Source organism: Haemaphysalis longicornis, unplaced genomic scaffold (assembly GCF_048455015.1).
Source record: "Haemaphysalis longicornis isolate Haplotype H1 unplaced genomic scaffold, Haemaphysalis longicornis Haplotype H1 scaffold_6, whole genome shotgun sequence".
NCBI lineage: Eukaryota > Metazoa > Arthropoda > Arachnida > Ixodida > Ixodidae > Haemaphysalis > Haemaphysalis longicornis.
This window is the reverse complement of record NW_027526407.1, coordinates 35,549,174-35,561,936: the sequence shown is the minus strand read 5'-3', so window position 1 is coordinate 35,561,936 and position 12,763 is coordinate 35,549,174. Positions and strand designations below refer to the sequence as shown.

Here is a 12,763-nt window from a genome sequence, read left to right as displayed (position 1 = left end):
GTCGGTGATCTCTTAGTGTAAGCGGTACAGCATGTTTTCGTGTTAAAATATAAAACCCGAAAACGAGGAACCCTAAGTGTAACGTACTCTTTAGTACTAAAGGATGCTTCCCCAAAAGAAGACCCTGTGTGCAAGGGTGCAACCTTTACACGCCGCTCGCTTCGTTGTACTGGCGTCACTTATGTGACGGATATGACGTAATGGAAACCTTTGTGTATCCCTGAATAAAACACTTTCGTTTTAAAATACTCGCAGCCCTTCCACCTACGTAAGAGAGAAGTGCAAGGTAGCTGGTGCTGTGGTAGGATTTGCTGTGTACGGGCTGAGCTATATTGGGGATGTGCCACGATGAATTATAACGACAGTCAAAGGACGCACATGATTGGCTGGTAGAGAAAACGACGTCTCTAGTGCACCACAGTGGTGGCTGCAGTAGAGCGCCCGGCATTGCGCAATGTCAAGGGGAGAGACGGCGCGCTTGTCTAGGAGTAATCACAATTTGGGATAGAGGCGGAGGTGGTGGAAAGGAGCATAATGTGGGACTACAACCATTCCTCCTCAACAGATGGCCATGCTGCAATGGGAAGCATTAAATGTGACAAAGGCAGCTTACAAATTCCAAGCTTACATCGATCGTCTTAAAGTCGTTTTCGCATCTAAAAATGCATTGCGGCGAATACAAGTTTTCAGGCGTAATATAAACTGTCATATACATAAATAGTCGGGCCGTAGTACTCTGCTTTATGTTTTATATATTTTTATATACTATCAATTTTTTATCTATGATCGCCCTGTCGCTCAAGACAACCGGCTGGATCCTAGCAATAGAGAGCTTCGCTGTTAATACTTCTAGTGCCTACAAGATTTTTCTTTTAGGGCGCAGAATAAAGTGTGATCGTTTCGGAACCTTGTAAAATCAAAGAAGTGCAGTCGACAAATGCCGGTTGGGGCATTTTGGAGAAATGGTATTATGAAGATCCTGTGAATAGTCTCAGATTAGTCTTCTCCGAGCCTGGATGCACTTTTACGTGTGCTTGTTTTTCTGAGCGAACTTGAAGACAGTCACGCAAATGCGATGTGGGAAGGTAAACATTTCGCCAAGCGAGCTTTCCAGCTCATTAAAATCCCCTCAAGTTCCTCTCCATGGCACTATCGATGACTCATCTCATTAGCACGCGTAGTTGTCTACTACGGAAGAACGAAGGAGGCCCCACCCAGCGTTTCTTGGCTAAGAAAGGTGGAAAGAAATTAATGCCGTTCCACTCAATGTGTAAGTGCAGATCAGTGATTCGCCATAATGGGCTTTAGCGCCGTTATCCGCTCACTGCTGTATGCACCCAATGACACTCAAATTTCCCGCCTTCGCAATGCTCGCGTGCCCCCTGCCTGAAACAGTGCCAACGAGTTCTGTTTTTTTCTGCTTGCGTTTCCTCCCGCACATGCCGGCGTTGCACTGCTAACCCAACGAGCGTCGCACTGCTAAATCAACCCAACGAGCATTCCTAACTAAATGAATGCGGGCGCTGCGGGTTAGTTACGTATATTTTGCCTGAAATGTACGTACAGTTTTCTTTGCGCTAAACAATGGAGAGATGTATGACAAGCGCCAGCGGTTCACGAGTTTCGAACGCTTATGACTATACAAAGCGTTTGGCCTCTGGGTTAAGCCGCGACGACATCCGTTACTACGGAACGCCGTGTGGCTCTACTTGTGTCCAGCGAGTGAGCTACGACGACAATGCGAGCTCCTAAAGTGCTCTTCACTTAAAAACCCATGCCAACCCTCTAGGACGGCGTCCAAATAAACTCATTTACGAATTCATTCATCAGTCGTTCGAGCTTGGTTGGACTGGCCAACCATGAATAAGTGGAGGAGATGGCGTGTGTACAAAAAAATCTCAACGGGGTACGCCGCACTATCCCCCCCAATAAATATAAACAATTTTGCAAGTTTCTGAGATGCACCACTGGCACCGTGAACTGTTACATTAGATAGTTTTAGTTTCACGCACGGACAGAGTTCACCTAAGCAACGGTAAAAAGTATACGTAGCCAACACGCAACTAGTTCGTAACCTTTTATTTTATACGTACGCGACGCATTGCGCACGTAGGGCGTTTAAATGTCCACTCTCTCCGCCCATAGCTTCAAATTACTCCTAGCGCCATCAACTAAAAGTCGCAAAAACTGCTGTAGCCCCTCGTGATATCGGGAGCCCGTTGCTATGACGGCAAGAAACGCTACTTCATCAGGCTTAGCAGCTGAACAATCGCTCTTCTATATGAGAAACAAAAGCTGTTTTGCGATTTAAACTTTAGGTGAAGATGAGAATGCGCAAATTGAAGGCGATATCAACAGCTTAGAACACCATATCGCGCAGAGGGATTAGCGACGAAGGTTTTTTCGCTGCGAAGTGGGAGGGGAGGGCATCGCCATGTTGGTCTACTCTACGTACGTATAGTTGATGTAAGATGAACAGCAACGTGAACACCACAACGTACAACTTTGAATCTCACGTAGCGGGTCACCTCTTATAGGCATGCTGGACTGAGGACACCTCTCACCCGGAGAGCGCCCTAAAATCGCGCTTGCTGTCTTGAATAAAGTGTATTCAATCAATCAATCACGTACGTCTGTGAGACTCACGTAGGCCCTTTGTGTTCTGAACATACGCACTGGTCAGCCATGGAAGTTCTACGTACGTGGAGCTTCGACATACGTGCAAATAAAACGTGCAAATAAAACGGTTTCCAGAAGCAAGCACCAGGTACCACTACATCTACTTTTTGGATTTTTTTAGAAGCTCAAGAAAGGAAGAAAAATAAGTCAATGAAAGGAAGGAATGTCAACCAGGCTATGGCCTGGTATTCTATCCTACACGTGGAAAGGGGGCACCATGGTAAGAAAAGAGTAAAACAGGAAAAGAAGCGGAAAGGTAAGAAGTAAGCGTAGAAACGTTTGCCCAGCATTATGACACTCTAGATGATAAAGTTCAGAGATTCCATGTAGTGTACAGTCGTTCGCGCTATAGTTTTCTTTACAATTGAGTGGTTTAGAAGCTGATAAATTCGCAGTCTGTATAGTGAGGATCCAAGTGCCTGGTTTCAGATCACTGCTGACCATTTGCTTGATTTTTCTGCCTTTAAAAAACCCCGCATATTTGTGGTTCGGTAGCGCAAATATCTAAAACTGTAAGCATTTCTGCGAGGTATTAGCCCTATTTTGTTCGCTGTTTTTCTTGTTCAAAATGCATTGTGTTGCCTCGAAATCTGGTTTCAAAAACGGATACCGCCTTTTCTTGTGCAGATGAGGCAACTTCAAAAGATTATGTAAATAACAACATAAAAATTCTTTCATTAAAACCTGGAACACATGACGAATGACAAACTCTCCTGCGTCTAGGTGAAGCATTCTTACTATTCCCAAAATTTCAAATTGCTGAATTGATTTGTTATCCTTATTCTTAAAAGAATGCAATGAACAGAAACGTTCTCATAGCTTAGCCACCCCCCCCCCCCCTCCATAAACACTTTCCACAGTTATTTTGCCCCTGAGCAAACAACACTGGAGAAAATTAACAATTGTTCATGACTTTTCCCCGGTTTCGGCTCACTGCCGATGTTTTGCTTCTGTCAATTCTTGTGCTAACTAAGGACCCTGGTAATGTGCGCGCATATACCCTGTTTCGGTCTCCCAAGCACCGCACGTTATCTGCGCGGTGATGGAGTACAGGGTGCTCAGTCGATGCCTGCTCCGCAGTCCCGGGGATCCTGCGTTCCGCGCTGCCACACGCGCTGTGTGCGGCAAGGTCGTCCGGGTTCAAAATCGCCGCCTCGCCGAGCCGCTTGACGGAGCGTGGCCAGCCGCCACTTCAGGAACAATGCCGCCCCGGCGGCGACCAGCGCCGCCCGCTGGTGCGAGCTGATTGCTCCTCTTTCAATTTGCGAACGGCATGGGTCGATGGAAACCGCGAGTCGATTCAAGACGGAAATCCTTGATCGTTTCGGAGCACCACACGTCCCCGAAGGAGATGATGGCCTTGGAACAACGACGCCAGCCAAAACTTCCCTTCCCTTTCTTCCCTACTTCGTGGCTTTCTCGTCGGGCTTTGAGAAGTGCCGGGGAAAAGGCAGTCGTGCCGCCAATGACCCGGTAAGGTAAACAAGGAGGAGACGAAAACACTCGGCTCCTGCTTCACCACCGAGGTGACAACACCGCGAGGCTTCGACTTGTGGATCTTCTCGCAGGCGAAGCCTGCTTGCTCAATAAGGCGGGGGAGGAAAAGGTGAATACAACAGTTTAACTCCCGAAGGCCAAGGCTTAGCAGTTGCCTCTCTCACCGTCCTGCTTTTATAACGCATTTCTGTAGTATAGGCCTGTGAATAAAGCCGTTGTTTTGCTTTCTTTGTGACTTTCCATGCTATTTGCAGCCACGTCAACATGGAGCATTTCAGCTGTTTTTCAGTGAGCACGACGACGCGGGTTCGATTACGGCAGTCGAAAAGCAAAAATGCCAGTGTGTACGAAATTTCAGCGCACGTTAAAGATCCCCAGGTGGCCAAAATTAATCCGGAGCCCTCCACTACGGCGCGCTTCATCGCCGGCGTTGCGTCGGCGCGTTGAACCCGTCAATCAATCAATCAGCTATTTTTTAGTACTGGTGGTTTTAAATATCTCGTTGTTTCTTAAAACTTATGGTCGACTGGACGCCTCTAAAGGTTGTTTTCCATCCTTGCCCGTACTGCGACTACTTGCCTGACGAAAGGCTACGCAAAAAAAGTTTATAGAAAATGTGTTATAGAGTTTGGCTTCAATACACATGTCCGCGCTTATCCTGTCATGGGTCGCGAAATAACCGGTATGTTTCCACTAAACAGTGTGACAACGCAAGAGAAAACCTTCTTCTGTCTAACTGGCATACAAAGAAACACTTGTCGACCACAACAAGCTTTACTTCACGTCCTTTTCTGTCTTTGATGACAGTCGAAAAAAGAGGACAGTTCACTGGGCTTTCCTATAATTATTTCGTGTGCGCCATGATCCGTTTTCGTGTTTGCTTCTATGCTATCGGCAAGCTGCCCTAAATTTAATGAAAGGTGTTTTGAGCAAAGACCAATGACTAGTAGAAATTAAGGTGAACTCCCGTATTTGCAGAAAAAAAATGGAGCTCGACCAGAACGACGACAAGAGAAAGACAAGCCGACAACCACTCACTCGCGACTGGTTTTATTAAAGCGAAAGCTTTCTGATGGCGTATTCGGTTGGGCGTTTACGAGCGCTCTGGATTGCTCTGAAAAGCGGCCGCGCCTTCGGTTGGTAGAATGCAAGCGCTCGAACTACCTTCGGTTGGTTCTGGCCGGGAGGATGGTTCACGTGACACCGAACACCGCGGTTTACACGGCGGCTTCCCGCGCTGGCTGCACAGTGGCGCTACAGGCGCACTGCTCCGAGATCGCCGATGAATTCGCTTGGTACGTTGCCTCTCGCACTCTGATTGCGAGCCTCCTTGGTATCTGGCCACTCCATGCCAGACGACCGGCGCGGCCAACCGAATACGCCATTATGGTACCAATAGCGTCCTGCCAGAATACTTTTCATATACAGGTGGGTCGTTCGAAAATCTCTGATAAGATCTCTGGACACACGACGTGTGCTTGAAACCGGACGTCAATTGTGCCAAAAGGGGTATTTTGCAATCGCAAAAAAGGAGCGGTTCTAGATAACACAACACAGGCATTGATCACAAGGAAGGAGTAAAATAGAATACCTTTACGTCATGAACCACGTATTGGTATGCATTTAGATTGTTCGTAGATACAATTACTTATTGCACAAGAAATAGTCGCATGGGTTCGTTCTGCGTTTGCGATTTGTGTGTTCGAATGTTTGACGATTGAATGGACGTTTCAGAGAAGGATGGCTGCACTTTTAGCGAAGGTTTTGACGCGCTGTTTACGCAGTATTGATGTCAGAAACTTTCACGCTTCTCCCAACTTATTCTAGGAAGCGATAGTAATTTTTAGAAGCATCGCCTTGTATATGTATGTATACGTGTCTCTTTACTGGGAGCATACGCAAAAGAAAACGACAGAAAACACGGCTGAAACAAGTACAATCAAAGTGCATCTTCCAAAAAATCAAATTAACTGGCACACAGAAGTACCGACCTGTCAATGATGCATTGGACCCCGTTTTTTTGTTAATATAAAAAGCTTCTACGAGCTCCCTGTTTATTGTGTTAGAATAACTTCAGTCGAGAATTTTTATCTTCTGAAACAAGCACATGCATTTAAACTTCGAAGGACTGAATGGCCTCCGCTGTTAAATGCCCGCCCGGTCTCTTGTTTAGCTACGTATGGTGCTCGTGTGTCCTAGCATTACCTTATCTGTCCTTCGTTCTCCTAGACGTTTCTTACCGTTGTCCTAGTCGCGCTATAATGTTTTCAGCAAATATGCACCAAGTTGCCAAACATTGTATGTATGAAATTCATCACCCCTATTTCCGAAGGGAGATCAGATAAAGTATCTTGAAGCCTAATTACAATTCACTTTACTTTTCTGGACGCAAAAAATGAAATAAAGAAAACAATTTAAAAATTAGACGATGAGAAATCAATCTTTGTCAAAAAACCAGCCAAACTTACATGGTGTTTCTGTTCCGGTGAGTAATACGGCTCGCATTGTGTCAGAAGAATTTACATCAAACAGTTTAAACGAAAACGCAAAGAGAAGACCGAACAATAGATATAAATTTAGGCGTACAAGAGAGCACGTAACGCCGGATATTGTTGAGTTCAGCGTTTAGACAGGAACTGGTGGTCCTTGAAGACGACCAGATATAAGTCGAAATGTTTAGTAAAATGTGTGACAACTATACATCATCTTTAGGACCATGACGCTACAGCTAACGACAATACTTAGGACTGTATATACACAAGCACGAAAGCAACATTGCAGTTTGTAGTTTGCCTAATAAACACACTAAGAACAGCCTAGAGAATAAGCCTCCTGAATACAGAAGTTGGCACGGACCCTTTTAGAATAACAGAATTTCTTGCTTGGAAAGGCAACACAGGGCACATTCAATCATGTCTACATCCGCGGAAATTCAGGCATTGGAGATGAGAAGGAGCATAACGTCGAGAGGATATATGTGCTGTCAATTTTTTTCTGGGTCGGCAAAAATAGCTCGGAAATAACTGAAACAATTTTGAATACTAAAGTATGTGTAAAAGTTTTGGGAGCAACTTTTCAACTGCCTGGCCTGAAAATTTTGGTGACACTTAGGTCAGCTTCTGTGCCCTGAAAGCGAAACCGGGGCTTGCTATTTTGACAGATACGTTGTATTTAAACGTTAACCTGTCTAGACCGCATCCACGCTCTTTTACTGCTTTAATCCACCTTGATCCGTTCGAATCAGCCATATTTCATTGTATTTATTGAAATCCACCCTAATCCCACACTAAAATACCTTAAACCACGTCAATTCATGGTCATCCGCCGTAATCCATTCAAACACACCTACACTCTACCTTCGAACGTTCTTCACCCCACATTAATTGACTCTAATCGGTGTTCATTCGCTTGAATTTGTCTTATTTCAAATTCGTCTGTCTTAACTAAATCCCGCATCGTAATCATTGCTATTTACACTAATCAATCATTATTCATGCCAATTTATCTCAATGCACCTCACTCCATCTTGATTACGGTAATTCTATTGAATTCCTTTCTAATTCGCCTTAATTATCCTTACATCAATAAGTTATCAATCAATAAAAAGGTAATAAATATTAGACCGTTATAAATATTGGCTTGTTTAGCTGATGTTATTTGTGTGTTGCAGCACGAACTCTGTTGCCACAGTTATTTTTAATCTAGCCTCCTTAATGCCAGCATGCTTTCTTGGAAACCAAGTTGTACTAATGTGATTGTTGTGCAGTATGCTCTCCCACAGAGAAAAAAAATTAAGTTAGAGAAAATATTACCCATATGCAGAATGCTTTTTATGGTGGTAATAAAAACGAATAACTACTGTTTGTGAAAAAAGTTTGCTGTTTGCAGATGTTTGTGTATATTTAACGTTACTGGTGACGTCAGGATTTTGTATGCAGTAAAGAGGGGTTGGGTCGCAGAGGGGGGGGGGGGGGGCGCTGTGAATACATTTGTGAGGCCTAAACACCTCTTATGGAGGCAATAGAGGCTGTATAAACATACCTATCCCATCGCAATAGGCCTGAGTGGTCAGGAAATATCGTCTTTTTCTTGTAGCAATAAATAGTGTCGTGGAAGTATATATGAGCTAATGAAGAGATTTCTAGGTAAGCAGTGGCTATTTTAGCTCAAGTCGGACAGCTTTTCTGCTGCCTTCTCTATCAAATAAAGATTGTTTCCACAGTTACCATTACAAAAGCAAAAAAATTTCTTCCCACGAAATTTCCGCCAACCGAGGAGGCGATATGCGTTGTGTCACTGTGCCGTCCCTATGGCGCTGATGGAAGCGCTAAACGATTGGGCGATTGCGGAAGAGCCCAGCTTTAACCTTGGCTGTCACGCTGACGGAAGAAAAAAGGTATTACTGCACTCGTTAGCATTCGGGCGAACGCCTGGGTGGAAGCCGCTCAAGAACTAAGCCATTTTGGAAAGTGGTCTGTCGACCTTTACGAGGACAGCGACATTATGGGCTACAAACATAAACAAGATGGAGAAAGCCCAGCTAATAGACCTAGCGTCTGAAGGCTTTCCGAAATGACAGAGTGCGGAAGACAGACAGAGAGACTATTTTAACTAGCATAGAGTTGTTGGTCGCAAAGCTTCCCAAGCAAATAACTGTCGTGTGGCTCATATTCTTTAGTGCACCATGTTTATACTGGAAAGGTCAGCGTTGGTGCTGACGCATCAAATTACTCGTGTTTTCTACGCACCGAAAAGCTTTTTAAAAGAAACAAGAAAATTCCATTTGCCCCAGACCATATCCAAAATCGACTGCCACTTCTATTGGTTAGGGGCCAATAGAAGTGGCCGAATAGAATAGAAACTGGTTAGGGGCCGGTGGCAGTATGGCAGATATAAATATTAAATTTTAGATACCGGTGGAGTCGGATTGTTAGGAGAATCTTCCAACCCAGTGGACACGATATTTTGATGTAATGTTCATTCATTAATTATTAACGGCAATGTAAACTACCCCTCTGCTGCACAATACACTTCATGTGCAAAGTTTTACCGCATACACGCTAATAGCAGAGCAAACCGTAGTGTATACTGCCGCATTCGCACTATAGGGTTTTCTTGCATACAAGTTCAATATATGCGGTTTTGTAAAAGCTTGTAATACCCAAATAATGTAAATAACGAAGCTGTCATTATCGACTGGAATAACCATCACTTTAATTCATTGAGGAGGACCGAAAATACTGTATTGTGCCGAGACCATGTCATTCGTGGCAAGACTTCTTCAATTTCACAGGTTACCTAATCCAAGATGACACTTTAGGAGCAAAAGAAGCCATTCAGCCTATCGACGCACGTAAAAACGCTTCGGGGGAAGGAAGGATGCATTTTTGAGAAGGTTTCTTTTCCAAATGAACTTAGTGGTTGATATCTTACGGGATGGTATCTCGACAACACAAAAAATAAATTATGCTTTATTTCTTAGTATTATGAGTCGATTGTCAATGCATCTGGACACTAAAATCGGTATTTCTTGTTCGGGAAATTGCCATAAACACGAGCGATTTTTGACGGTGTTTAAAATGGCCGGGCTCAGAGCCTGAAGATCTCCAAACTCCTGAAACTTTTGGCTCACTGGTCTGCAACTACGCGAGGACATAAGATCGAAACATTTCATCAGTGTTGCCAGCCGTACGGTTAGGGCCTACACGTTGCAAAGAAATGTTTGTCGTTAGCAAAAATAAAATACCCGAAACTATCGGTTATCATCTGTACTCTTACTACCTAATTTATTGCCCGTTTTTCTAGTGATAATGCGAACCCATTAAGCCCGGGTCACCACTTGCCACGTGGATCGAGCACGAGGATCAGTGCTATGCCTACAATTCTTCACAGAGTTTGTAAAAAGTGGAACGTTTCCCGGTTTTGCGTTGATGTTCAACACAGAAAATTTCAGAATATGTACACTGGCGCATCTTGCGGCGAGAGGGACACACAAGTCCCTAGCAGCCAGCATACGCAGCCTACCAAGTATCCCTCAAGCAGAAAATTAGGTACTCTTGGAGTACGTCAGTTTTTATGATTTTAAAACATAGTAATGCCAAGCCTAATAAATATTGCTTGGCTACGTTCAACACCGATGTCGTTCAACGTAATGTAATGATGGTGAATCCATGCAATTTGCGAGATGCTTTAGGCTGTCTAAGGGGATTGACGACGGTCAAATTGGCGGCAATTCTTCTTTAAGCTGAGAATAAATTGGCCCTTAAGTTCATTTGAGGCTTTTATTGGACACTCTTCAAAAACTTCTTCCATAAGCACTGTTCCTAAAACTCCAAAGTTGTCACTTCCAGTGCGCAACTCCTTACTTAAGGTTCAAGAGTACTGGTCAATTTTGTCATGTCTTAGTATCTAGCGTTAAGCATGTCGGTTACAAAGTTGTGATCAACTATAATTAAAAACACCAACTTGCTGTGGCAGCTGAAGAAATATGGTTTATTAGATGGCAAGTATACAAGTTCCGAAGTCGATAACGTATAGATAAGTTTACAAGTCCATAAAGGCAACTTTCAAAGTCGAAACGTTATCGTCCGCAAATTTTGCTATGTAATGCTGGGCAAACGGTTTGCTTGCTCGGAAATTTTTTTCTGATATTAAACGAAAATGGTTTTTTCGGCACTCAGAAAAAGGAACAAGTTGAATACAGTAAGGTTGCTCTAGGAGTTGTCAAAAAAGGAATGCGCAATGCCTCTTTATGAAAACAAACAGCAAGCATGCCCGTTAAGTGTGCCCTAAAGACTGAATTATTGTCATCGCTTCAAGAAAACAAGGGTTCCTAGAAATGTTTGCCTAAATAATGCAACGAGTTATCTGTGAGGACAAAGACTCGATAAATTAGTGCGTAGGTAAAGTTTTCCTAGAAGTTCCCATAAATAACACAATTAGTGAAGCCAAAGTGCAAAACAGCAGATGTTGGTGATGACCACCACGTTAATATGGAAGGCGTCAAAAATGATTGATTCGAGGCATACTGCAGTAAAATAAGCAACCGGTCTAACAATACGGCGACATTGTGGAAGAAAATTTATGACGTACTAGTTTTTATTACAGTAGTTTTTATAACTTGTCTAATTTGCAAACAAAGAGAACGCTGACCACTATATAGTCATTTTTTCTTGACCTCCAAAGAGTAGATTTTCTGGGCGTTTTTCTTGCTAACGAACCAAACCACTATTTGTGAGTGACCAGAAAAATCTAGTGATTGTTTTGCCTAGCTTAAAACTGCTGCAAAGTGATAAGGCCGATGGACAAAAACAAGCAGGTGCTGCATATACTTCTGCACGCAGTGCGGGAAAAAATCCTCAATTTCTATTTTTTAATTCTTTCGGGTATGCTGTTGAGTGATGTAAAATATAATCAAATAATTACACAGCTTTCAATTACTTCCATGCTAGTGAGTTTACAAAAGGCCTGTGTACGCTTGGAAAAAGTGCACCATCGCTGTAAATAGCTTGGTCATTTCCAAAACTAAAGCGCAATAAATGTTGGAAAAATAACGTTTTTTCTGAAGGAAAGTATATTTTCTAAAGAAAAGCCTTCCTCAAGTATGGCAATGAAAATACACTATTGGCAGCCTTTATTCCGCGAAAATGAGCGCTTATAGTTTTACACAATGAGAGAGTCTGCCAGCATCCGCAAAATAACTTGCTACATTTCGTGGTTAACTCAAGAAAAAAACACGCGACAATTGTGTCTCGGCTACGATGTGGCAGTAAGTTCGGTGACCAAATCTCCGGAAAGTAAAAAAAAAATAATACCAATTTAACACCAGAAGATTAAGCCCTTGGACGCGTTTACACACACACAAAAACAATCGAAGTAGAGCAACTCTAGGAGAATAATTTGTGTCGGAAAAGATGTGGTACGTAGTCTCACAATAGCAAAGTACTCAATGTCACAAACGATCACAACGTGAAGTAAGCTTATCCACACTGAAAAGGGGTATCTTGTTCTGAACTGCTCATAGAACAAACAGATTCAGAATCGGCCGTACGAAACAGTTTGCTTCGAAGTTTTGTCGGCGCTTTTAAGCAGAAAATAAAGTTCGGCGCTATTTTGGGCGTATAATTTTCATTCATTCCACACGGGGTAACCGCACACACGTGGTTCTGGGCGCTCACCTTCGGGCGCCGTCAACTGTGCACCACGGGAGCGGTGGACGTCGGTGGCCGGCTGCACTCCGAGGCCCGGGATCCACGTGCGGCAACCATCGCTACGGGACGCGGAGTGAAGCGTTCCGAAAGAGTGCCCCGGTCACGAGTGAGCGCTGACGCTTCCATTGGCTGCCGGGTCCCGCTGACGTCGCAACCAATCCCGATCGATTGCGAGAAAAAGCGCGGGCGCTTCGAAAGTTTGGCGAAGCGAAAAGCGAGGGTGTTCAGAGGCTGCGGGAATACATTGCAGTACGCGGTATTGAAGTGGCATTTTATTCAATGTTAACCACAAACGTCCAGACATTAAAAAATTTCGGATAATTTAGCCGGCGAAGAGAGAAGATATTTGGTTTTCTTGGAAGTAAGCAAAGAAAGAA

The 12,763-nt window shown here is 43.7% G+C and overlaps 1 protein-coding gene across 1 annotated transcript in view; it reads right to left on the bottom strand.

The window, feature by feature from the left end:
- Positions 1–12,452, bottom strand: part of LOC144142472 (adenosine receptor A2b-like) — a 104,571-nt gene extending 92,119 nt beyond the window's left edge. Inside the window, exon 1 of the mRNA XM_077674012.1 lies at positions 12,354–12,452. The gene's annotated coding sequence lies outside the window, so the exon portion shown is untranslated. The remainder of the gene's footprint in view (positions 1–12,353) is intronic.
- Positions 12,453–12,763: the final 311 nt, after the last annotated feature.